At 47.0% G+C, this 26,168-nt stretch overlaps 1 long non-coding RNA gene across 1 annotated transcript; it reads right to left on the bottom strand.

Annotated features, from left to right (window-relative positions):
• Window positions 1-235: 235 nt before the first annotated feature.
• LOC147827035 (uncharacterized) lies at window positions 236-24,303 on the bottom strand. The gene is made up of 3 exons (XR_015453209.1): window positions 24,093-24,303; window positions 13,569-13,748; window positions 236-2,672 (listed from the first exon to the last, which is right to left on the bottom strand). It is a non-coding gene; the product is annotated as an uncharacterized LOC147827035 (long non-coding RNA).
• Between the last annotated feature and the right edge of the window lie 1,865 nt (window positions 24,304-26,168).

Below are 26,168 nucleotides of genomic sequence, written 5' to 3'. Positions count from 1 at the left end.
TTTGGTGTGTTTGGAGCACCCTTGGAGCTTTAATACCTGTTGCGGCCCCACCCCTGAGACACTGGCTTCACACGGGTCAGGTGTGCAGCCTGGTGAGCCAGAGCTTTAAAGGCTGCCCTGGCGAGTCCAGTCCTCAGCACAGGTGCTTGCTCTTCTAACCTCAAAGGCCTCTCCACTCTAGGCTTCTGGTCTTTCGAGTGTAAAAGAGGCATTCGAGCTTAGATGATCTGCAGGCCCAGGCTGATTTAGAAGTAGATTTTATTCAGTAAACATTTGTTAATGTTGTGCCCAGATCGTGAGGTCCCAAAGACCACCAGGAAGCCGATTCCGATGTAAGCACACGAGGGTCGTTTATTCAAGCTCCAGCAGGGACTCCCAACCGTCACCGACGCAGCGGATCAGAATTGAGAGCCCTGACTCCAAATCAGCAGGGGTTTTCATACTAGTTACAGCAACATTCTAGATTGGCAATTAAACCTGATTGGTTGTGCCTTGCACACCCAAGCTGCAAAAGGTTACACCTGGGACATTGGGGTAGCTGTTGCCAGGGGACGGCTGAACACTTATCACAAGCAGGTGGGCAAAGTACATCTTGTGGTTTTTCTAGGAACTGGAGTTTATGTCTTAGGCCACCTCACTCTTAAGATGGAGCCAAATTTTAGGTCTCACATTAATGCCTTAGCTGTGGGGTCCTGGCTTAGAATTGGGGAGGAAATAAAGATAAGTAAACTTTACTCTTGCCCTTTATACATGTGTGTACATGAACACACACACACACACACACACACACACTCACTCATTCCTTCCCAAAAATATCCTTTATGAAGCACCGCTTTCCAGAGTGTGAAGCCAACCAAATAGAAATGTAAAGAGGAAATCAGAGAGGACATCCTGTGCCATGGCAGAGCCCTGACTCTGATGCCAAAGCTTGGGTGCAGGCAGAGCTAGAGGTTCCCAGAATACAGCTGGTGAGCAGAGGACATCAGCTCTGTCACCAGCTTCCCAGGGGGTGAGCCAGTGTCATGGACAACAGCGAAAAGTGCAATTTCCAGAAACCACTGTGAAGTAACACGTGAATAGAGCTGGCTCCCTGTAACCGTTTAAATCCCTCCCACCAAGTGGGAATTTCCACAGCATGGGCTGGCTGGGGAGAGATCCATCTTCTCTTTAATTCACCTTCGGTAAGATGGAAAAGCCAGCTGGGAATTGCCCTTCAGTGAGCAGCACCTCTCAGGGAGGAGGGCAACTGACTTGGTTCTCCTGGTTAACTCCTGGGGTACAGAGAGCGGACCAGGGGAGAGTCACCAGAATGTGGGTGCACAGCGAGATGACAGCAAGCATGGGGCTTTGAAGAAGCATAAGCTCATTCGAGAAGGAGCAGGACATGCAGAGAGCTGGGAAGGTCTCCCCTGCCTGGCTCCTCCTCTGGAGATGACTTCATTCTTCCAAGGCTACATCTGACCGGAAGGTTGGCTGCCTTGAGCTGCCAGCTCGTGATCCTACTCAGAAGAACCACCAAGGATGAGGAGGCAGCTGCGCGTCCTTCTGAGGAGGCTGCCAGGGAGCTGGTGGCTAGAGGCCAAGTGCCAACTCTGTAGGGCTGCAACCTGTGCAGCCACAGGGTCTGCCTTCCGGAGGGCCTGCGCTTGCTCTAATGTGCTGCAGGCACCGTCTTGAAGTTCTTAATAGTTTTGAACAAGGATTCTCACATTTTTCTTTTGCTCTGGACCCCATGACCTGGATAGTCAGTTTTCCCTGCCCCCTGTAGGAGACCAAGGAAAGCCTGAATTAGAATTGTAGTCTTAAGCCCCATCTGCATGTGAAATCACCTGGGATGTTTTTCAAATACAAGCAGCTAGCCCTCCTTATCCCACTCCCAGGAGGAGACAGCGTCTCCCAGTGAGGCTCGCACACTGCCGGACTGATTCAGAGCAATGGTCCTCCAGGCTCAGAGCCTGGAGAAGACCCGGTTGAGCTGTGGGCACTGCCTCTTGAGAGAGGCCCTCCCTGCACAGCACCTAGTTATGGCACCCACCATACCGCCCTGAGGGCCTTTCTGTTTTTGTCTCCCAGGGATCGCAGCACCTGAGGCAGCAACTGGATCTCATTCACTGCACCAGACACACCACTGGTGGGCAAGAAACACTTTTCTTTCCCCTTTCAACTCTGAACTAAAAAACAACCCAAGATCTCCAGTTGCATCATTGGCTTCTTAAAGATCGGGACCGAAGCACACCATGATCTGCCAGCATAAATGAGTGCTCCCTTCTTGTCGGACTGGTGTAGGATGCCAAGGTTGGGCCTAATCTCCTGGCTGAAACTCATCTTCTATTCCTGAGCTCCAGGGACAACTTGACAATTACCTTTGTATCACAGCCCCTTCCAAGCTCACTTTCTCTGTCATCTATTTTAAAGAACCTACAATTTTTCAGAAACATAAATATCCACTATTTGCACCATATGTGAAGTGTACCACTTTTTGCCTGTGTGTGTACCAGGAAGTCTTCTGTGTTTATTTTTGTAGAACTCTTCAGAGATTAGGAGCCTGCTTTCCTGGCACTGAGAGGAACATACATTATGCCATCCAGGTGGAAATAGCGCCAGTGAGGACCAGAGGCGGGCTCTGTGGCAGGAGAGAGGCTGGTGGAGGCTTTTCGGTTTTCCAGGAGTGCCTAACGAATGTGAAAGTGGTAGAAGGTAGATCTTTTAAAAACAGTTGTTATATCTCATTTGGTCAGAATAGTCTAGAAAATGATTTTTAAATCCAAGAATATTCTAGAAAAGCATTTTTTACTTAAGATCTCTCTGTACTCTTAAAAATTACTGAGAGCCCCCAAAGAACTTTGAGTTATATCTATCATTATTTACTGTGAAAAATATTTTAACTGTATATTTATTAATATGTACATTATATTAACTATAGTGATGTTTATATTTAAAATAAGCCTTATATATCAACATAATCTATTTTTTAAAAATACATATTTTCCAAAACAACAACAAACCACTCAGTGTGAAGCAGGCCATAGTTTTACATTTTGTCAGTCTCTCATGTCTGTGTTCCTAGAAGGCAGCTGATTCTCATGTCTGCTGACATCACATGCCTGGAAAACGCCACCAGGCACTTATATGACAATGAAAGTAAAAAGGAGCAAGTCAGATCTTAGTATTTCCCAGACCCTATGGACCAGAGGGCAGAGAACAGTGTGTTGACCTGATGGGCCCCCTGAAAAGGTCTTAGGGATCAACGGGAGTCCCCAAAGAGCCACTGCCTGGGCCTGTCCATGTCCCCTGCACATGCGTTGGCAGCCAGGGCCATGCAAGAGAGGGGAGTGGGTGAGGGAGACCCTGCTCCCAGACTCAGCAGCTGCAACAGAGCAAGCTCCTCCCCACCTCAGGGTCCTCAGCTGTGAATTGATGACAGCCCCATCCATGGATCTCAGCCCAGGCTACACAATGAAACCTCCTGGAAAGCTGTCAGGATGTCCTTAAGCCAGGGCCCGTTCCGGAACAATTCCATCAGAATGGCTGAGAGCAGAGAAGCTCCCAGAGTGGTGCACTGAAAGGACACAGGAGCCAAGCTGAAGGGACACCCAAACATGAGGGCAGGGCTGGAACGACTGGACCAAGGGAGTATAAGCCACAGAATGAAATAAATAGCCACAGCCAAGCACAGAGGTAAATGGCAGAGATGCGACCATTCTTCTCTACAGTGGCACCCCAACTAGTAAATGTAGAAGAAATGGTGGAAACAGCAAGTCACCGTCTGGCAAATGCCGCTGCAATAACTGGTGCAGGCAGAAACCATTGATGGCTACTCAGCTTAGTGAAATATATGCGGGCAAACAGGATATTGCCTAGTTGCACAGAATCTCCCCATGAAATAGTTATGACAAAGGCAAAAGTGCTAACTGTACAGTGGAGAAGTCTGGCCACTTTAAGTGGCCAAGGCCAAGATCACCAGACCCAAGACATGTTGACATCCTGTGCCCCATTCACGTCATTCTTGCCAAAAAAAAAACCTTCATCTGAGCACAGCAAAGTTCACATGGTTCCAAATTGAGAGATCTTTTTCCGATCAACTGGCTAGAACTCTTGAAAACTGTTTAGGTGAAGAAATACTGAAGAATTGTTGTGGATCAAGGTGGCAAAAGAGGAAGAAGAAGAAAGGAGAAAGAAGAAAGAAGAAAGAAGACAAATGGAATGTGGATTCAGTCCTGGAAAAATTTGAATGCATTCTTGAAGTGAGCTCATACTTCAGGATCACTGTGAATTTTGGGGTCTGATAACTGCCCCTGGCTGTGTACAGTGGTAATATTTGGGGAGCTAAGGGAAATGTGGGAGCTTCTTCCCCAGATAGCCACATGGTTTGCTCATTCATTCCCTTCCTGTCTTTCTCCACATGCCAAGGCCTAGGATGACATCAGTTTTTCCACTGCAGGAGAATGTCATTCATCTTGAGCCATGAGCTAACAGCTCACTTTTCAGGAAACATCACCACTATCTTCCCACTGAAGACAACGAGAAAAATACCAAGAGCGGGAGAAGCCAGGCCAGTGCGTCATCTTTCCTGGCTGGATGAAAAGAAGGTCAAAGGATATGAACCATGAGTGGGGTCTGCAAATGTGCAAATGAGGGTGTTGTGATGCTAGACCAAGGGCAGCTTCTACCCACCATTCCTCCAGCTCAGGCTCAGGGCCAGGATCAGGACTTGTTGGTGACTGAGGCCAAGAGCACCCCCTGTTGGCTCACTGCTGAAGCCACATAGCCCCAGCCTCCACCAGATCAGAGAGCAGGGATGCAGGCCCCTGGTGATCTTGTGCAAGGTGCCTGCCTGCTGTGGGCATCAGAGAAGGCAAGGCCCTAGGAAGGAACTTTAAAGAAGACTAAGAAAAGCCACGACCCCATCCAGCCTCCTTGGGTTTGAATCTCACATCCTTCTGTGAGAAAACTTAGAAAATTGTGGAGAATTTGGTGGCTCCGAAGTGAGGCCCCTTTTCTCAGTAGGAGGAAATGGGAGGAGATCAAGGGGGTGGACACAGTCGAATGGGCAGCTCAGGCCTGCTTGCCACTCTGCCCACCAGCATTTGTGGAGAGTCCACTCCAGCCACAGCGTGGATGGGAATGACCGGGGAGGGGGAAGCAACCCTACAGCAAATACTGGGGTATGGAGTGGCGGGAGAGGAGGGAGGCAGGCCCAGTTCATGGGAGACCTGTGGCTGCAGCATAAAATGCATATTGCATGCTGTGTGTTTCAGGTTTTAAATAGAGATCACTCCCGGGCTGCACGCAGCATGGACTGTAGGGGTTAAGAGTGGTACTGGGTGGGGATCAGCTCATCAACTCAGGGGGTCATGAGCTAAGGCGCTGACTTCTGTTTGCCATATAAAAGGGAGCAGCACATTCCCACACTCTCCTGTCCTCCACCAAGCCTGCCTAGCCTCTTGCCCTGACACCCCACATCTGTGAACCGCAGCTTCCCCCATCCGCCCAAATCACCCTCTGCTGTGTGTCACATACCTGCCCTGTGCAGACCCCAAAAAGGCCAAACCTCTGGCAGAGCCCTCAGGCCCTGGCCCCTGCCCTTGCTCCCGCAGCTGGTCTCCATTCAACCCACTGTGGACAGATAACCTGGGGATAACATTCTGTAGCTATTACTTCTGCAGTTCCAGGCAGCCTTGGAGAATTGAAGGGGAAGAATACCCTACTCTAAGTGGCCTTTTGTGAGGCCATGGAGTAATGAGGAATGCTCCCTTCTTTTCCCATCTCCTTCCTCTGAGGAGTTCTCTCCTTCCTCTGGGCCCTCACTCCACGATCAGCACTTGCCTAACCTGTGCAATGAGCTCACACGGGGCTCTGCTTCTGTTTTCTGTGCTGCTTGACCACTCACCACCACAACTCAACTTCCAGGACCAGTAGCTGTGTCCTACCCAGCTGGTAAAGTGCTCATCTCCCCTCCCCAACACGGATGCAAGGTCATTCGAGTCTGCAGGTGGAATTTTGAACCTCTCTGTGGGCAGCCTTGTGTCTAGTGGGATCCAGCCTACTTGGATTCCACCCTGACATCACTGTGGGCCCACTGCTTGGGTTTGCCAGAGCTCAGGCTTTTTGACCTTCTTGAGCTTCAGTTTCCTAAATGGGGAGGCAGGGATGATAATACTCAGCACCGGGCCATGGTAAAGTTGATAAAATAATGGATGCAAACACACAGTGCATGGTAGATGATGAAAAAAATATCACTGCCTGTTCCTACTTTTTGGTAACTAGCACAAGGGCTGCACTGAGCCTCCACCATTCCAGAGCCATTCCTACAATTAAAATTTGGAATGGGCATATTGGGGAACTTCACTTGAAACACACGTTTGCTTTGGTCTACTTTTGGTCATGAGGTAGAATAATTGCCCTTCCAGAGTGGCCTGAAGACTGCTCTCCAAGCCAGCTCTGTCACCTCATCCAGAGACCTCTGTGGGGGACAGAATAGGAAAGCGACGTGGATCATGTGGTTCAGTTGCTTCATGGCACAGACAGGAAGAGAGACCCATGGCTGATAAAGGATATTCTCTTCTGCCTCACATGTAGCTTGTCACCCTCAATTCTGGGCCTCCTGACCAATAAAGTCCTCAGGCCTCTGCCAGAAGGTTGACTAAGCACCCACCGAGGCGACAGCTTTCCAAAGACCTCTCCATGAACTTCCCTTTCGTTGCTCCATCCAGGTGGCTGGAGGATTGCCAAGGTGCGAGGTGTGATCATTATACTGTGATCTGGAATCACTTCCAGAGGAAATCTTGGCTTCATAAAAACCCAAATATAAAGCTATCCTGGCATCTTGGTAGCTAAAGCCAAACAACCTTTACCTTCCAAAACCTGTGGTAACCCCATACCAGAAAAGAAAGCCCTTCTGCTTCATCCTAGACCTCTGGTATTCAACAGGGAAGTTCCCAGACCAGTGGGAAAGAGGCTGGAAGATGGAGCCAGGCACACAAAGTGTCACAGCATCGGGTACATTCTGCTTCAATGGCTCCGACACGCAGCAGGGACAGAAGGTTCCTCCATAGTCCCTTGGAAGGGGACAAGGCGCAGAGCCTGTGGACAGCAGCCAATGTCTCTTTGGAGCTGGAGGACTTCCAGGAACCAAGAGCAGAACCAATGAGCGCTCGATGACAGACAGCACCCATCAATTGAATCATGCCTTAGACCCAAGACCTCATTTTAGCCACTTTGAGCTCAGCAAGCTCTGGTCACTGCAGAGTTTGCCACGGAGAAGTTCTTCTATATACAAGGATGCTGGACAGGAAAACCTGTCAGACAGAATGTGAGAACTGAGCAAGTCAATTAATCTTGCTGAGCTTCAGCCTCCCTATGTGTAAAAGCAGTCAATGGTGTTGAACCTTAAGCATGAGTCATTGATGTAAATGTGGGCATGCTTTGGAAGCCCTGTATGGATGAAAAGCAGAGTGTGAATCCTTTATCAATAGAAGGATCTTTCATAAATAGAAATTTCTAGAGATATGCTGAGAAACTGGCTGGGGAATCAGAATGCTTGGCGTCCTATCTGAGCTCTGTCTCTCACTGTCAGCAGAGCTTTGTGGCCCTGATGGGCAGAGGGGATGGGGATCTCTGAGTGCTCATTGCTCTTCTTAGCCAAGGCACCACACCCCAAATCTCACAAATCCTTCTGCTACCAAGAGTGGAGAGACAGTCTTCTAGCAATGAGACCTGACCACTCACTTTTCTAGGGGTGAGAGGAGGGAGCAGTTGTTGGGATAAAGGAAGAGCAACACTACGGGATTTTCCTTTTCATTTAGCAAATAATTGGAATTCAGGGAGCCCCCCTTGGAATATCAGTGTTTTGTGGACTCCTCTGCCCCCTAAAGATAAAGTTGGGAACCATCTGTCTTCCTCTTTATATGTTCTTATAGTTCATGGTTGGATTTTCCATTTCCCTCTTTTTCCCTTTTCCTTTGCCTTCGTGTACTAGCTCATTTTTTCTATACCCCTCTTACTGTCCTCTTCCCCCTCTTCTTTATCTTCCTCTGTCATCCTTAGCAAGTCAAAGCTGATGGTAGAACTACCATGGAGAGGGCAAGCGACTTATCCAAGGTCAGGCCAACAACTTGTATTGAGTTCCTACAGTGTACCAGATACCCTGCCCCCTTGGAATTGTCATGCCACATCTGGCCGGGAATTTGCTTATTCCCACCAGAAACAAACATCCTGTAGAAAGAATGGGAGAGGCACCATAAAGGAAGATTTCCAGAGGCCCCTGGAGATACAGAGAGTATACGTGCTTATAGGGTTTCCAGTCAGTACCTTCTAAATGTAAGTAGAGCCTTATTGATGAGAAAGATAAGGGGGAAAGTGGTTGAGGTGGAAAACAAACAAACATGAAAGGTACAGCTGGATAGGGTGCATGTGAGCTTACTGACTTGTGAGCTTGAAAAGGAAAGAGGGAGGGAAAATTCAAGATGACATTCCACAATCGGCAGTAATTGTGGAATCCACTATGCCCTTCAGTCAAGGAGGCTCAAACTCTGAGTGCTCCCAGAAAGCAAACATTGGCTCGCCATTGAGAGAAACAGGGGCAGCTCATTTTGGAGCAGATCCCCAAATTGTTTGACAATCATTCTTTGGTGTCATTTCAGGGAAAGAACCAGCCTGGGGTTGCAATTCTCTTTTTTTTTTGTTTTGCTTCAATTCTTCTATTGGTACATTTTAGGTATACAGTACATTTACATTTATCATTGGGTCCTTGTACCTGTACATGATGCCATCTTGGTTCTCATTTTTTCCCCATTACCTGTGCACCCTTCACCCCCTCCACCGTTCCCTATTTACATAGACTTCGTTTCCATTTTTCTTTTCTTTCCTCATCATTTTTCCTTTCCCTTCTTCCCTTTCCCCTCCCCCTCCCACCACTCCTACCCCTTTGGACCTTTTCTTCCTATTTCAAAGTATCAATTATTCATTTTAATCATTTTAATCCTATTTACACTTTCAGTTTCTCACACCAGAGAAACTATTTGGTATTTACACGAGTGTCCTATTTATTTCACTTAGGAGGATGGCCTCAGTATGGGGTTGCAGTTCTTTTAATTTATAGTCCTGAGTCAACCAACTTTCATTCCCAGACACAGACAGTGGCAAGGAAGAGGCGAGCAGCAAAAAGGTGATGAGGGGAGGCTCAGGTTGACCATGACTCATTAATTAGGCTCATACATGGCCACGACGGCATCCTGGCTCTCCCAGAAGCCGGGTCACACACAGCTCTGTGTGAGAACATGCCTGTGTCACCTTGCTTTTCTGGGGCTATGGGGGTCACACCGAAAAAGCCCTTGATGTCCCCCAGGTGTGAAAATTCTATGGGGTTAATCATTACTACAGAGCGGTTGTATAAAAGTATGTGTTTGATCACAAAAGCAACTAATGGAGATCACTAAACTCTCCTAGCTTAAAATAAGATGGCTGCAGTGTCTGAGCATCTGCGAGCTAGTGAGTGAGGTCAGGACACAGGAGGCTTCTCTTGGGGTAGAGCCTATATTAGCCGTGCTGGGCCGCTTATTAAATAAAGGAACCGGATGCTGTTTGAACCATGAAGCTGCTCCTCATTAGATGTGTGGCCTTGGTTCAAAGCAGCGCCTGATCTGCCCAACTGCCCCCAAGAACTCCAGCATGAGGTAAGGGGTGGGGATTGGAAGGAGAGCCCAAGTTGCATAAACCTCCCAGGCCATGGCGAATTCTTGGTAAGGAGTCTTCAAAGGAATCATTACATTCTCTAATGGCAGGATTAAGACCCCCCTCAAAAGTCAGCCCTTCAACTTCTGGTACCCAGGTGGGTACTCCAAGAAGTCAAAGAACTCATCACAGGAAGGAGGCGAAAGGGCAGCAGCAGCGGAAGACTTGTGCCTCACCTTTGTCAAGATAACAGCTCTACCTCTCAGGCAGAACTTGGGCAAATTCTTGCTGTTCAGCAAGGCCCTTGATCTCGAGTAGAAGGGAAATTAGAATAATTTGGACAGGATGGTGCTGCGTTACAGAAACAGAATGAGTGCTCATGAGCTCACAGAGGCTGTAGCCGTCAAGACTAGGGGCCAGACCTCCTTCCTCCCGGAGCAGAAAGAGCTGGGCCTGGCCTAAAAACGAGGGTCAGCCCCCGAGCCAAGTGACTGGCAGAGTGGGACTGCCCAACTAGAAAGTGCCAGTGGGATCTGAGGGCTTCATCATCCATGATGGGTTGTGAGTCCATAGCCTCTTGACCCCAAAGTAGAAGATCTCATCTCATCAGCTGACTCTTCCATTGACTGCCAGCTGCTGCCTGTGGCTAAGCAAGGGATCCTACAAAGAAGAGTCCCCCAAGTGCTAAGGACACAAAGCCACATGGACAGCTGTGTTTGAAGAAGCTGCCTTCTTGTGGACTGAAACTCTGCCCCTCAAGCTTCTGCCTCCTCCTCACCCCTATTCTTCAGTTCACTTGCTAACAACCTCAGATGAGCCTGATGAGTGCTTCTTCCATACTGACCAGGGCCTGCTCCCTTCCTGAGCTCCTTTTGTTTTGCTCCAGGCATCTGATGCGGCCTGTTTATCTCTCTAGTGGGTCATATGAATGGACTCTGGAAATGGGCCTTTGTCTCCTGGAGAGCTTAGTACCTTCTCTGCACACAGTAGGGGCTTAACAATAGCTTGTTGAATGAAAGAGCTGAACAAAATGTTGGGATGAGAGCATTCCCTGGTGGGAATGGGCCACTAGCAGGTGGGTCTTTCTCCTCCTGAACACTCTTAGCCAAGGAATTCTCCTATCATGAATGAACAGTGAATTCGCTGAAGCTTGACAGTTGCATAGTGCTCCCCAGTGCCTAACACTCGCTTTCTCTTGGTCCCGGTGTTCTCCATGCGGGACAACAGGGGCCCTGCAGGGAGGATAGACCAGGTGGGATGACACTGTGTCCTTCTAGGGGCTCATGTCCAAATGCCAGGGTACCTGTGATGTGCAGCACCCAGAGCCCAGCAGCTGCATGCAGCAGCAGGAACAGCGAGCCCAGCCCTGTGTGCAAAGAAACAAACAAAGCTGCCCTGTTCCCCACAGGAACACTGCTAAAAGCTCAGTTTCAAACTTGAAGTGACCTCTCAGCCCCACATATGGAGACCATTCCACTTCCAGCTCACACCTCTAGGCAGAGCAGTGCATTTTATTGTGCTCCATCCTCCCTTGGCTGGTGCGGCTCCCTCCCACTGCTCAGGTCGAGAGAGAAACAGGCACTGGGCTCTTGGGAACTTACTTGCTCTTCACTCCCCTCTGCACCTGCTCACCACAGGGCCTGGAAGCCAGCCGTTTCCACAGCAAACAGCAATAAACAGCCGGAAGGGACCAGACCTTCAGGTGCAGAAGGAGGGGTAAGGAAAGGCAGAAAACACTTCAGCGGGGCCCGTTTCCATGCAGATGTTTTTAGCCATAAACCGGGGGACTGTGGAGCAAGAAGTGGGCCGGGCTACTAATGACAAGGCCTGCGAAGCACATTAGGCTGGAGCTCAGACAGTGACTCAGAACTTCCTTGGAATGCTGGTCCCCAGCTCACGGCAAGCTGTCTTGGGGTGGGGTGCAGGCTCGGGAAGTTAGTTTCGCAGCCCAGCGGGATGGTGCTGAGGATGCTGCCCTGAGTTGGCAAAGACAAGCACAGCCAACCTCCTAAACCTACATTCTGCTGTGGAACCAGCCCATTCTCCTTAACCAGCCTACTAGTACACAGCATAGAAACAAAGAGAAAAGTCATACTCCCAGTAAAACAATAAAGCACGCCCCATTATCCAGACTTGATGACATTTGCAGCTTGCTACTGCGTAAATCTGTGCCATCCATGTCCAAGCCCTTATGGACCCAGCTTGGTTCTTCTCCAAGGTCTTCTCTTGGTCATGAACCTGATTTTATACCAATTTTCACCCAGATCTATTAGGGAATGAGGGGTGATTTTGTATCCTGGCCAGGAAGCCTTGATCCTGAAAGTCTTGTGAGAAGACGTGGTAAGGAATTGAGTCGACTGCACACCATCCTGGTGGAGAGACCTTTGATTCTAATTGGTCCCACTGGGGCACCCGCCATGTGCAGGCCCTGTGACTCACAGCAACCATTCTCGTTTGTTTCTAGCTGTGTAGGGACACAGGGCACACTCATGGCTCCTAGTGAAGGGGCCGTACTGAGTCTTGCACTAGGACAGGGGTACATGGTGCAGAGGAAGTACAAAAGAGGAGAGGGATGGTGAAATCAGACTTGGGGCCAAGGACCAGCCCTGGGAGGAGGCAGCAAGGAGGAGGTGGGCAGGCGCTGGTAGATGTGGAAGGGAGAGCACAGAGCAGTGCCCGGGACAGCACCCACAATGAAGGCCACAGAAGTGTGACAGGCAAGGCACGTGCTGAGAAACGCAAAGAGCCCGGTGTCCTGGGGCAAGGTAGGCCTGTGGCCATGAGCAGGGAGAAGAGCCGCCCCAGGAGATAGGGCTTGCAGGGTAAGCAGGACCCAGGCCAAGGGAGGCCCAAATGCAGGAATAAGAAAATCATTCACAGAGTATTTTCAATGTGAATTGGTTTCTAACTTTTATAAATTAGGCGATTTCATAAACAAAGCTCGGTTCTCCCAGCTCATGAAAGTTGAAGTCTGCCAGTTTGGGATCTTTGTTCCCTTGTAGCCATCCTGAGCTGTGGCTGGGTGGTGGCCACCCCTGGGCAGGACAGTCATTCTCCAGTCTGTCCAGTTCCCCATCACTCCCCATCACAGCCCCTGACTGACTCATCCTGTGTGCTCTCATCAGACCGCCCTTGGAGGTTTGTGAGCTGGTGAGGAACTGCTGCGGGGCTGTATTCAGGAAAGTATGGGGACAGCTGAGGGGAGGCCTGAGGCTGGAGTCGATGAGGCTGGGGAGAAGGGTTCCTGGAGGGTCCTTGGGGGCCAGGTAGAAGGCGGAAGTAGTCAGGAGGCCCTGCCAAAGGAGGCAGAAGGGAGCCGAGCTTCCTCCTGCTCCCCAGCAAGCTCAGCCCCAACCTGAGTCACCATCTTCCCCCTCCCCTCCCCCTCCCTCTGTCAAGGTCTTGTTATGTAGTTCAGGCTGGCTTTGAACTCACTATGTAGCCCAAGTAGCTCTCAGTGATCCTCCTGTCTCAGCCTCCTGAGTGCCAGGATTACAAGTGTGAGCCATAAGGCCCAGCAGCCATGACTTGTGTGCTGAGGAGCCCTGCTGGAGCGGAGGGCCTCGCTCTTGCTATCAGCTGAATGTCTGTGACCCCCAAATCCACATGTTACAGCTAGGGAGGTAATTAGGCCATGGGGAGCTGTTGTGAAGAGAAGGTGTGCCTTATAAAAGGGTCACCGAAGTGTTCCCTTGCTGCATCCTCCTTGTAAGGACACAGCGAGACAATGCTGCATATGATCCACAAAGCAGGCCTTCACCAGACACCGAATATGCCTGGATCTTGGACTTGCCAGCCCCCAGAGCTGGGAGGAACAAATGTATTGTGTGAGCCACCCAGCCTGTGGCATTTTTGCTTTAGCCACCTAAGACACGCGCAGTCGGCACAAGCTTTACCTGAAAAGAAGTGTCCCCGAGAGGCCTGAGCAATGCTGAGCGCTTCTCAGTGGGGAAAGGGGCCATGGATGTGGGCTGCATCTCTGCCTGAGTCCCATGGAATAGTTTCGTCTCTGTTCCTTGAAGCAGTCCTTGGAGATTAAGTGGAGTGGGTGGAGGCTGAGTCATGGGAGCCTCTGCCTAAAATAGTGGAAGACAGTGAGTCACCAGCTCCAGCTCTGACACGGAAGCAATTAGCAGCCTACAGGGAATATACAGTATTGCTGGCCATGTCTGGTCTTGGTTTGTAATGCTATCTTCATGTGTGCGGCAGTGATTGTGTCAGCCACAGGCCACTGTGAGGGCAGGTACTGGCCTCGGCTGTGCTCCTCAATGCATCCTTAGCCCCAAGTCCACATAAAACAACTGAATGAGCAAAAGAATGAATGGTCCATTTGCTACTAAAATCTAACATAATGTGCAAATGTGTGTAACCTATTTATAGATACACATATGCTATTTGATATAGGGAATAACCGTGGAAGAATAAAAATATACAAGACACTACTGATAAAGCTTGTCTCCTAGAGACACAGCCTAAGGACAAAAGTCTGGGATGATGGGAAAATTTATTTTCCTTTTATGTCTTTCTTTCTCCATTCTACCTTTACAATAAGGATACCCTCCCGCCCCCCACACACTGAGTAACACACAGTGAGTATATTTCTGCCTCCCTGGGTGGCCTTGATTTTGCACCCCCAGTGACCCACCCCTAGGTTTGGAGATGGAATGGGACGCGTTCCAGGTTGTTGGGGGGCCCTGGACTGCAGTGTAGCCAGCTGGGATTTAGCTCTCAGCAGCAGATGGGGCAGGCAGAGGCAGAGTGAGGGCTGTGTCTAGTGAGGAACCAGGCAGCAGGAGAAGCCATCAAGGCTGAGTGAGGGGAGCAACGTCAGGGGTGGGCAGCGCCAGAGAGCTGTGGGACAGCGTACTGGGTGTGATGGTCCCAGTGGGCAGGCCGGGACCTCCATGGTCTTTTGGTCCCTTGTGCCCACAGTGGATGTTGTCTCTGCACATCTAGAGCCACCCTGTCCCACCAGTCTCTTCTTCTGCAGGCTCCGGGGAGACCTAATGTCCTCAGGCCAAGGAGCTGCAACTGAATTTAGCCTGAAGATGCCTTTGTACTTTTAATTTCCTACATAGCAAACTGCAACCAGGCAGAGGAAGCCCCTAGCATCTGGCTCATCTTGCCTTTATTCACCCAAACACAGGCACAAGCAAAGTAACACAAGATTCATCTGCTTTCCAATATCCATTAGCACATGCTCGGGCAAACATCTTAACCTCAGCCGTCTTAAGCTTTCCCTACAACCTGCACTATGCAATCGCCCCTGAGTGCAGCCTTTCTCCTTTGTGCTTACAGAGGAGGCCAGTTAGGCCTCAGTTCTCCTCTGGTCTCCAATACTTGGGGGAACATAAAACAGTGCATCCACTTTTGAAAACAGTTTGACAGTTTCTTAAAATGTTAAAAATACATCTCCTATGTGATTTAGCTATTGTTCCTTAAGTTATTTACCAAGAAAATGGAAACATAATTCTGTAACAAAACCTTGTACAAAAATGTGCATAACACTTGCACCTATAATAAATACCCATAAACAGGAAAATGGATAAACAAAGCATACTCAGTACTCAGCAATAAATAAAGAATGAACATGTGTGAATCTCAAAATAATTCTGCTGAATGGAAGATGCTAAATCATAGAGTATGTATTTCATGATTATATTTCTATAAAATACTAGAATATTTCAACTAATCTTTAGCGATAGAGATCAGATCAGTGTTTGCTCAGAGATGGAGACTGGGGAGGGCAGGAAGATGAAGTCACAAAGGAAAATGGAAATGATGGATATGCTCATTATCTTGATTGTGGTGATGGTTCCAATCCATGCAGTTTATTGTATGTCAATGATATATCAATAAAGAAAAACAAATTTAAGAAAAATTAAATTCAAAAACAGTATACATGAAAGCCAACACAGCTTTGTTAGAAAAGAATCTGAATGTTTTCATTATCTCACTAAATGTAAATGGACTAAACTTGCTAGTTTAATAGAATTGGATTGATTGAAAGAAAGAACAACGTTCCATTATGGTTTGTTGACAAGAAACATTAAAAATAAGGACCCTAAAAGATAAAAAGGCAGAAAAATTTTAAACACTAACAAAGAGAAATCTTATCTATCATTACACCAGAAGAAACAGGCATAGCCTAAGTGCCTGTAAAAGAGGAACTGACAAATACATAAGCACAACAAGCTATTTTAGCACATTTCACACATTTTAAAATTGTTAGATTATAAATAACCTGTAAAAGATATGAACTCCACCAGTAAAAATTTGATTTAAATAAATCCACAAAGAATCAATCAAGCCCACATCTGGTTCTCTGAACAGATAAATAAGACAAGTCTGTAGCGGGATAGATCAAGGAAAAAAAGACTATGCAAACAAATGGTATTAGAAAAAACAAAAATACAGATATTTTAAACTTATAAAAAGAATTGCAGACAATTTTATGTGAATAAGTTTAAATTTTTAGACAAAATAGACAATATCCTAGAGAAAACATAAAGTATTATTGAAAGAGAACTATAAATCCTGTGTATACGTTTAAATAAATTAGATAACTACCTAAGAAAAAATTCTCACCAAATGGCTTACTATGCTACTCATCCCTCCTCTCTCCCATTAAAAATTGCAAGACCTTTTTTTTTTTTTTAAAGTTGCCCTAGACATGAGAAGTGACCTAGAGATGAGATGAGTTCCTTAACTCATTTAATAAAGCTGGCAAAACTTGCCATTGGAACAAGAAAACAAAAAGAGAACACAGAAAATTATACTTAAATATCATTTATGAACATGCATGCAAAAATTCTTGAGCAAACTATTAAACAAATTCATTAATATGTAAAAGTTGTGCATGACCAAATTGAGCCCAGAATTGTAAAGATGAATTAATGTTAGAGAATTACATAGTGTAATTCACAACACAAGCAAATAAGAAAGTATGTCATTTCAATAGGTACAGAAAAAGCATTTGCTATGATTCATTATCCATTCATAATAAAAGTTATTGGCAGACCAGGGATTTAGCTCAGTGGCACTGTGCCTGCCTTGCAAGAGCAAGGTCCTGAGTTCCATCCCCAGTACCAAAAATAAAAGGTTATTGGCTACCTAGGAATAGAAGAATACTTCCGTAACCCAGCAGATGGCACCTAGGCCTAACCCTGGATGACTTCGACTTGGCAATGAGACATAAGAGTTCTTGGAATCAGAGGCGAGAGGAGAATGGCAAGTCCTGGCCAGGGCAGTGAGACAAGAAAGATGAAAAGGATAGAGGATGGACAGGAAAAAAGTTTTCACTTCTGCAGAAAATAAGCTCTGTAACAGAATCTGAGATTAAATATTGGACACTTCAGGGTGTTTTAATATAAAAACAATATATATATATAATATTTACATAATTTTTATTCACCAGGAACATTGAGTAGGAAAGATAAATTTTTAAAAGGGCTAACTAAACCTTTCTCTAACTAGGGTATTACTTGGGTAAAGCCAATTGCTGTATCAAGCTTCAGTCACTGGTGTGGACAATGGAAAGTTTTTTCTTGTTCAAGTACTAGCTCAAAGTGATTCAAGTTGTCGATGGTGAGACTCAGGCTTCTCTCCTCCCACCTCATAGCTCTGTCCTCCCCCAGGGCCTGAGAGCCCTCTGGACCCACCTGGCAGACAGGGGGTGTGCAGGAGCGAGAACACGGTTGCTTTTCTGATCACACTCCACTGAGACCTGAGCTCTACAGTCACATGTGGGTAACAGGGGGCTGAGCTATTCAGCCTGTAGCTGTTCAGCTGTCTCCAGCAACCACTTTATACCACGGAAGGGGTTTACAGACTTGTGCCGGACAACTATCCATTCTCTTACAAATGCCAACAAAACAGGAAATATATTTTAACTTGGAAATAAATCTAACAAAAGTTGTACAAGACTTATCTGTATATGATTTTAAAAAGTTATTAAAAGACTCAAAAGGAGAGAGAGATGAGAAATAGAGAGATGTACCATGCTCCTAGGTGGAAGAAGTCAATATCCTAATGATGTTAATCATCTCCAATTAGTCTGTATTTTCAATGAAGTTCTAAAAGAAATCCCATTTTTTCATGGAGCCTGAAAACTAATCACAGAATCTAATTGGATGAACAATGCCCAGGTGCTTGGAAGAAGAGGGGTGAAGTTTTCTAATCAGACATTAAGTCTTAGCAAGGAACACTAATTACCAAAGTGTAGCATTGACACATGGATAGATCAATAGTCAAGTGAAAACTCGGTATATTTTAGAAGTGTCATTAAAAGTCATTGTCAAAGGATAGTAACATTTGGTTATCTGAATGGAAAAAAATAGTTTATTTCCTGCCAGACCAAAATATAATTTCCAGATGGATAAAAATCCAAATGTGAAAAGCAGGACTTAAAAATATGTTGTAAGATAGTTTATGTCAAATTGACACAGGAAAGGTTTTTTAAATCAAGGCCCAGAAAACACAAACTTTAGAAAAAGATTGAGAATTTTGATTGCATTGAAATAAGCCACCAAAATCAAAGCAAAACATAAGGCACCTATTGGAAGAAAATATTTACAGTCCATAAAACTTAGAAAAGAGCTTCCCCCAAATAATTAAGAAAAAATTACCATCAGAATGAACAAAAGATATGTATAGAAGAGGGAACTCAAATTCCAAATATATCATGTTTGTGTTGATATAAATGCAAATTTAAGATCATAATGAAATACTCATTTTCATGACCAGACTAGTAAAAATGTTAAATTCTGACAAATACCAGGTGCAAGTCAGGCTATCAAAGAAAGACTATTTAAGCAGGTGTAATCCGGCAGAAGGACTGCAAGGTTGAGCCCACACTGGACAAATTAGTGACTTAGCAGTAGGACCCTGTCTCATAAAAAGAAAGAAAAGAAAAAAAAAGCTTAGAAGACCAACGGTGGAAGCAAAAATTGATACCATTTTTTTTAAACACTTTTATAAAGTTGAAGCTACACATTCCTGGACTCAGCAATTCCACTTAGAAATGTATATCCCAGACAAACTTCACTACTGGGCACAAGGAAATATGAATAAGAAAGTTCCTAGCAGCACTGTAGCAAAAAATATGGAATCCACTCAAATGTTCATCACTTGCATTGGTAAATTATCTGTAATAAATTCACGTACAGAAGTGAAAAGCAATTCTCTAATACGTACATGGGGCCATCTTAACATAGTGCTGAGAAGAAGCAGCAAGTGGCTGGAGGATTTATGTAGAACTTAAAGCATGAAAATTTTAATATTTACCGTAGCTGCACCTTCTGCCTAATCAGGCTACAAAAAGGGTGGCCAAACCTTCTCTGTGAAGAGCAGGTGGTCAGTGTTCCAGTGCTGCAGACTGCCTCCCTCTCCATTTCTCTGCCTCTCTCCACAGGGATGGTTTGTAATAAGCATGCAGTGCAGGGCCTGGCACATAGGAAGTGATCAGGAAAGCAAGCTCCTTTCCTTTCTCTTCCATCATCTTCCCATGAGTGGCCACGCTTGACAGCAGCAGAGTTTGTCTTAGGTGATTGGGAATCACCATTCCTGGCAGGACCTGTGGAAGGCCGGCAAGGGGACAGAGCAAAAGGAGGAAGAACAGCCTGAGCTGGCCTGGAGTGGAGAGTAGAAAGCACTGGGGTCTCTGCACTTTCCTCCTAAGGGGGAGAGGTCCTAGGCGGGCAGGGACAGTGCAGGGGTTCTGGCCCCAGGGTGGCCTGTGAAATGCTGCTCTAATGGGGTGGGACGCTGACCCTCAGACTCCATGTCATGGGATGGTTGGGCCAGGTTAGTACCCCACTGGGCCTGATTCTGGCCAGTGATTCCTGCTGCATTGCACAAAGTGCCTGTTTTTCTTTCTTCCTCATTTCAGTTTTCTCCCATCCACATTTTACCCCGGCAATAGTTGTTCTACTCATGGACAGCAGGTTTTGTTATTCCCTGGCACAGCCCAGCTTATGCATTCCTCTTGATACGTTTCTCCATCCTGCCTGCCTGGTGACGATGTGACATCTCCATGGAAACAGACGTTGATCCCACAGTTGCTTAGCAATGGCCTGCAGGATGGTGTAAGCTGTGCTCTGGTTTCCTGGGGGGCTTGGCATCCTTTGATGTGTCTGTACTATGGGCCGGGATGAGTGGGATGCTTCTTCCCTTGCCTCTTCCCTTTTTATGTAAAAATAAAAGCAAAAAGAACTGGAAATTTACCTTGTTTGGGAGGAATGACATCATGAAGTATAGCAAAGTGCAGGGAGTCAGAAAACCGGGTTTGAAGTAATGAAGAAGGGGAAGGTGACGTGTTCTTTTAAGGCCCACAGGCTGGAGGCGTCTTGGAAACTGTGACCAAAGATGAGTGCACAGTACGTCCTTGTTGCCCTGACACCACTCCCACCAAGGCACCCCTCACATTTGGGGGACCTGTGGCAAGAGCACAGATGGAGGCCGCTACCATAGCTCTGAGTACTTCAAATTATAAACCAAGTCAGCAGGTTGTTAAATAAAATAGATCCTATCCTCTGGCCTCACCAATTGTGTTAGAATCGTGTCTTCCCCATATAGCCACAGCTTCATCTCAACAACAAGTAAATACATTACGTTCACTTAAGATTACAAATGGAATTAAGGTTGCTAGTCACCTGGCTCGAAGAGGGAGATTGTATCCTGGATTGACCAGGTGGGCCTGACATAATCAGAAGGGTTTGGCTATGGTTTGGCTGTGGCGTGTGTCCCCAAAGTTCACGTATTGGAAGCTTGTGGTGCTGCTGGGAGATGGTATGGAAACTTTATGAGCTGGGGAAGCCCTTAGGTCTTTGTGGCACTGCCCTGAAGGGAGTGCTGGTGTCCTAAAGTGAGTTCTCACAAGGGCCAGTCATTGTAAAAGCTTGAACCCAACTTCTGCATTCCTCAGTGGCTTCCTGTTTGGTGATGTAATAACGTCTTTCTCTCACACAAGTTCTTCTGATCCACCATGAGGTCCTGACCAGAGTGGAGCTGATGCAGGCTCTGATCCCTTTAATCTCCAGAACTGTGAGCTAAATAAGCCTCTCTTTTTTATGAAGTAGCCTGCCTCAGGTATTTTGTTACAGTAATGGAAAATGAAGTAATACAGGTCCTTCACAGTGGAAGATGGAGGCAAAAGAGCAGATCTGAGTGACACAATGTGAGAAAGACTCAATTAGCCATCCCTGGCTTTCACGATGGGAGGGGCCACGAGAGAAGGAACGCAGAGGGCCTCCAGAGGATAAAAGAAACACAGAGTCTTCTTTACTAGAGCCTCCAGAAAGACTGCTGACCTACAGAGGCTAAAATAACATATCTCTGTTGCTTTTAGCCACTGAGGTTTTGGAAACTTGTAGAACCAGTAGCAGGACAGTAATACGACAGTGATGCCATATGGCCTGTGGCCCTGGCAGAACCACCGCTGGAGAAAACAGTAGTCATTTTCTCCCCTTCTGTCCTGTCCCAACCCCTTCAAAACAAACGAAAAGCTCAGATGCACTAAACCAGCCAATCCCATCACTAGGCAGCCCAAGACAACCCTCCTGTGAGCAGAAGAGAGCAGAGTGGCTTTTTGGTCCTTCACGGGACAGTGGGGCTCTGGGACCATCTTGGACTCAGAAGTGGCCCTACTTATCTGACCCCACCCCCAACTCTGTGACCGTGGGTAGGTCACGGAACTTGGTGGTCCCTTGGGGCCTTCCTCTGAGATGAAATTTGGTAATGACCTTAAGAAGGGACCATAGACTCTTCTTTCCCTCAGCTGTCTTGACGTTTAGCAAATTGTCTTGCTTAGTTCTGAGGAGTCAGGAACTGCAAGGAAATTAATAAATGCTTTCTTCACTTTTCTCAGTTGTTACAGATTCTGCAGATTCTGCGGGTCCAGGACACAGCCCTCTTCCTCCAGGAAGCCTTCGGCAACCACTGCCACCCATGTTCAGCACTTCCTGGCTGTGGTACTTTTATACCGTCACTTTCTTCCCAGCATGCAGTGGTACATAAGCGTGTCTCATGTAAACTGTTCACAGACTGTCTCACGCCTCCAGTCCCCACATAGGGGACACACAGTGCTAGGCACACTGTAGGCTTCACCAGATCAGTGTTGGTCAGTGGTTCTCAGTGGGCAAACTCAGGGTTCAGAAGAGCTGGTTATATAGTCATGTCAAAGCTTGTAATCCCAGGCTTTTCTTCTCTGCTAAGCGCAATGGCTTGTGTGGCTTCATGCTTTCCTGTCCTCCAGAATCCTTCCCTGGGACCCCTGATCACTGTGTGTAGGCTCATCCCAGCTGCAATGTTGGGGCTGATCCTGTGCTCAGCTGGGGAGAAGCTTAAATCCTTTGACTTTAAATTAAGCGAGAGATTTGTCTTTGCCTGGCCCTGCCTGGGGCCCTTCTCCAGCCTTGCTCTCAGTTCTATGAACAGGCTTTATTTGCTGGCTACAGGGCCTCCAGCTCCTGGTCCAGTAGCCATTGCATTCTCTGGGCCATGACATTGAGCTCAAGTCCTGTTTTCCTCTGCCACTCACTCTAACTGGCATCTGGAGTCCTATGTCTCCTGCTTGTGGGACACCTATCGATCCACCTGTATTTGGCCAACATGTGTATTCAGTACACCTTGGAAGAGGTCCCCATTGAACCTCGTGTTTCTTTCCTTGGCTGAATTAAAACAGCCACCTTTAAAGCTGAAGATATGTTCTCCTCTGCAGCTTCTTCATGCCCAGCCACCTCTGGAATCACTGAAGTTGATCCCATCCACGGGGATCTCAAGTGAATTCAAGTCACCAAGTCTAACATTTGCTGTGGGGAAACTACCCAAGAGTGCCTGGCCCACTGTGAACCAACCCAAACGAGGCACTAGTAGCCCAAATGGATCTTCTCCTTACAGAACCATGACCTGGTCTTCTCTGGCCTCCCATTTTCCCTGAGAAAAATGGAAGACCAGAGTGGTTGCCCTGCTGATAACGACCCTGTAGCCACTCCTGGGCTTCTATGTAGCCATAGTCCATCAACACCTAGAATCATTTCTGAGTCTTCCAATCCACTCCCTGTTTGGGGCAGAGGTCCGAAGTGTGATGAAATGGCTCATGGGGTATGCAAAAGGAGGTCACCGAGCAAGTGATAGCCACGATCTGCAGCGATGACAAGTGTCTGCTTTTCAGGCACCACTGAGGAGAAGGAACAAGAGAATGCCCAGTCCTTCCCTGATGTCCTCTGCTTTTCTCTATATACCTCAATGTATGGGTCTGCACTGCAAGAAACGTTCAAACATAAAATCATAGTGACCAGACAATCTATTTTCAAGTTGCCCAGGATGCTCACTGTTGGATGCCTCTTGCCTGATACTTCTTGGCCTGTTGAGAGGCAGACTATGCCTCCATCTTTTCCATCAGAAAAGGTGGCCGACAATAGTCAGTAGGGCCATTGGGTGAGTGAAGGAACAAGTCTCATGCTGGCTGGAATTGTGGCTGACACACAGCAGACCGTAATGTCATCAAGGAAGTTCACTCCACTCTGGGAACCTCCTAGAGGGAGTCATGCATTGAGCCCTGCCCATTTGGGATTCAGCCAATGCACACCGCATTCAGTACAACTTTCAGCTTTTCAGCTTGTCATGTTGTGGGGAGCAGTTTGCCATTTGCTCCAGGCACTGCCTTGGTCATAGATTATAAATTTTTATTTTTTATTTTTGGTACTGGGGATCGAACTCAGGACCTTGTGTTTGTGAGGCAGGCGGCGGAGCCACTGAGCTAAATCCCCGGCCCAGATTATAAATTCTTTCCAAAATTTCAAGACTTTCACTTTCTTTCAGAATACATTTTCTATTTTTATGTGGTCTGCCTTTCTGGGAGAATATTCTTGAGTATGAGTAACTCATTTTTGTTCCTCAAAACCCCTTTCGTTTGCCCAGATGGCCTTCCTTTCAACCACTTGCCATATTTTACTGATCCTTTATTCCTAGAGAATTTTTCCGAGTGATATATTTGATCAAAGTTTTAGACCCAAACACATAGCGTTTTATTGCTGATTCCTGCCCAGGTGCTGGTGTTTCATCTTTGGGGCCTAGGTGGAGAAACCTATGGTTAGCTGAGATCATCAGAACACAGTTTCCCAAAGGAAGCTTTGAGTGACACCTGCATCTACTACGAGCATGTTTCCTAAGACGTAGACTGCTGGGTCTACTTGCCAACCCACTGGGTAAACATTTTGGTGGGGAGAAGCAGCCCTGGAATCTGCATTTTCCACAATTGCAGCAGGCGGTGCTTGTACACCATGGAGTTTGGGAACCACCACCAAGAAGAAGAAGCAAGAGGAGCATCCTTCCCCAGTGTCCTCTAAGGCTGCCTTTCCCTGTAAATCTCAACTCACAGCCTGCGCCTTGAGAAGGACTCTCCTGTTAGGCCTTCTCACCTGTCTTTGTGGCAGCTGCTGGTCGCTTTCATACCAGGTAGAATCTTGGTGGCCCTTCTGAAGGTGAGCAATTCTGTAACAGTGAACTCCATGGAAACGGATCTGGCCACAGTGCCTGGGATGGGGCTGAATGGACAAAAAGGGGGACTTGGCAGAGAGATGAGGGCTTCCCCAATTTTCCATATAGCAACACAGAAATGACATTTGAATTGCATACTGGAATACCAAATGAGGCTTCCGAGAAGGTCTAGCCTCCCCAAGCCTGGTCTGGGTTCCCCAAGGACCAAGTTCTCTCACTTGCCAGTGGCCCATTGCTTTGGAAGCCCTGGGTTACATATTTGCTGCTGTAACCCAGACTAGAGACAGACACTGGTCTGTAGTAATAAAGCAGAGGGGATGAAGCAACAGATTTCAAGGATGAGAATTTTAGTATTTAACAACTGATTTGATGTGTGGAAAATAGAAGGGAAGGAGTCAGGTAGTCTCTGGGAGGTGAGACCCCATCAGAAACAACGACAGAGCTCGCTGTGCTGCTGCCGGAGATTTCCACTGCCCTCTCACGCCTCTCCTCCATGCCTTTTTCCCTGGTCACTTGTCCCAGCCAAATGGCCTGAGGCTGTGGAAGTTGGGGAGCTGATACCCCCACAGATAGTGACTACTTTACCTCCCTACCACCTGTGCTCCTTCTAATGATGGTCAGAAGTATTTCTCTGTTTTGTTTTTTTTGTTAATTAAGGCATATATATATATATATAGAGAGAGAGAGAGAGAGAGAGAGAGAGAGAGAGAGAGAGAGAGAGAGATCCTGTTTTTCATGCATGACTCCAGGGGCTGAGAAAGAGAACTTATGCCTGGCCTTTTTAATCCCTAACTTAGTGTTTTGCATGTTTTTGCAATCACCACCAACACTGCCATCTCAGCACATGGGCAGATGGCTCGTTTGCCCTTTTCATGAGCCCCTGCTCTGTCCAGGTCAGGCTTCTCAATTGCAGTTTACTGAAAAAGACTCCAAGGTTCTGGGATTATGTGGCTGCACCCAAGTCTTCCAGCCACTAGATGGCAGAGCAGAAAACTCCATTTCCCTAATGACCTCAAATCTACAGTTCAGTTCTGATTCAACAAATCACCAAACTCCTTAGCCCCTTACAACTTGTACCCTCAAGTCTCTTTTGCCTGTCCTTAGAGGAAGGATGAGAAGGAGTAAGCTCATAAGCAGGGTGGACCCAAAAGACAACTTTGGGTTAAATGTGGGTGGAGCTTTATGCTTGTACAATTCTGGAGATCTTCCTTAGGGAAAAAAATGCAAATTACTTTTACAAGTTTTACAGAAAACATAAGACCATGTAATTGAGAGGCCCCAAAGAATGGGCTTCGCTGGTGACCTGGTACATCTGCCTCTGCCTAGACACACTAAAGACAGCTGAGGGCCTGCCAAGGCCTGGGTCCCTATTCCCTTCTGTGTGCAGCTCGCTTGGCACAGGTACAAAACGACAGTGACCTTCCATTTGAAGACAACAGTTGTCCCAAGGCCTCGAGGCCCTTTAAAAATGTCAAGCTAATTATTAGATGATTAGATAATAGCTACAGTGTGTGCTGTCTGGGTGAGCCGAGCTGCAGCTACCAAAACAACTTGAGAATGCCAAGTGGCATGTTTAGAAAGGAGGGACGAGCTAAGTGCTCTGGGCCCAGAGGGTGGAAACAAGCCAGAGGTGGCCTCTGCCAGCAAGAGACCTCCCAGGGGACGGAGGGGGAAGGGGTGTGCGCAGAGGAGGCTGTGTGCGCCACCTTCCTCCCCAGGCGAGGACTCAGGCCAGCCGCTCTTTACAGGAATCCTTTCATTTCATCTTCAAAACAAGCTTTTAAGGAGGAGACTGTTATTCTCAACAACAGGTGGCAACCGAAGTGGTGGAATCAGTATGCGAACTTAGGGTTCTCCGGCTGCTGTTCTTGTTTTGTTTTGCATTTCTGTCCTGGGGATTGAACCCAAGAGCCTCACACTGAGCCACATCAGCAGCCCTTGTGTTATTTTTTATTTTGAGACAGTCTCGCTAGATCACTAAGTTGCTCGGGCTGGGC

The sequence above is a fragment of the Heterocephalus glaber genome, unplaced genomic scaffold (assembly GCF_053883595.1).
Source record: "Heterocephalus glaber isolate CG9 unplaced genomic scaffold, H.glaber_assembly_v1.0 deba00001457, whole genome shotgun sequence".
NCBI lineage: Eukaryota > Metazoa > Chordata > Mammalia > Rodentia > Bathyergidae > Heterocephalus > Heterocephalus glaber.
The sequence above is the reverse complement of the archived record's forward strand: the minus strand, read 5'-3'. Positions and strand labels throughout refer to the sequence as shown.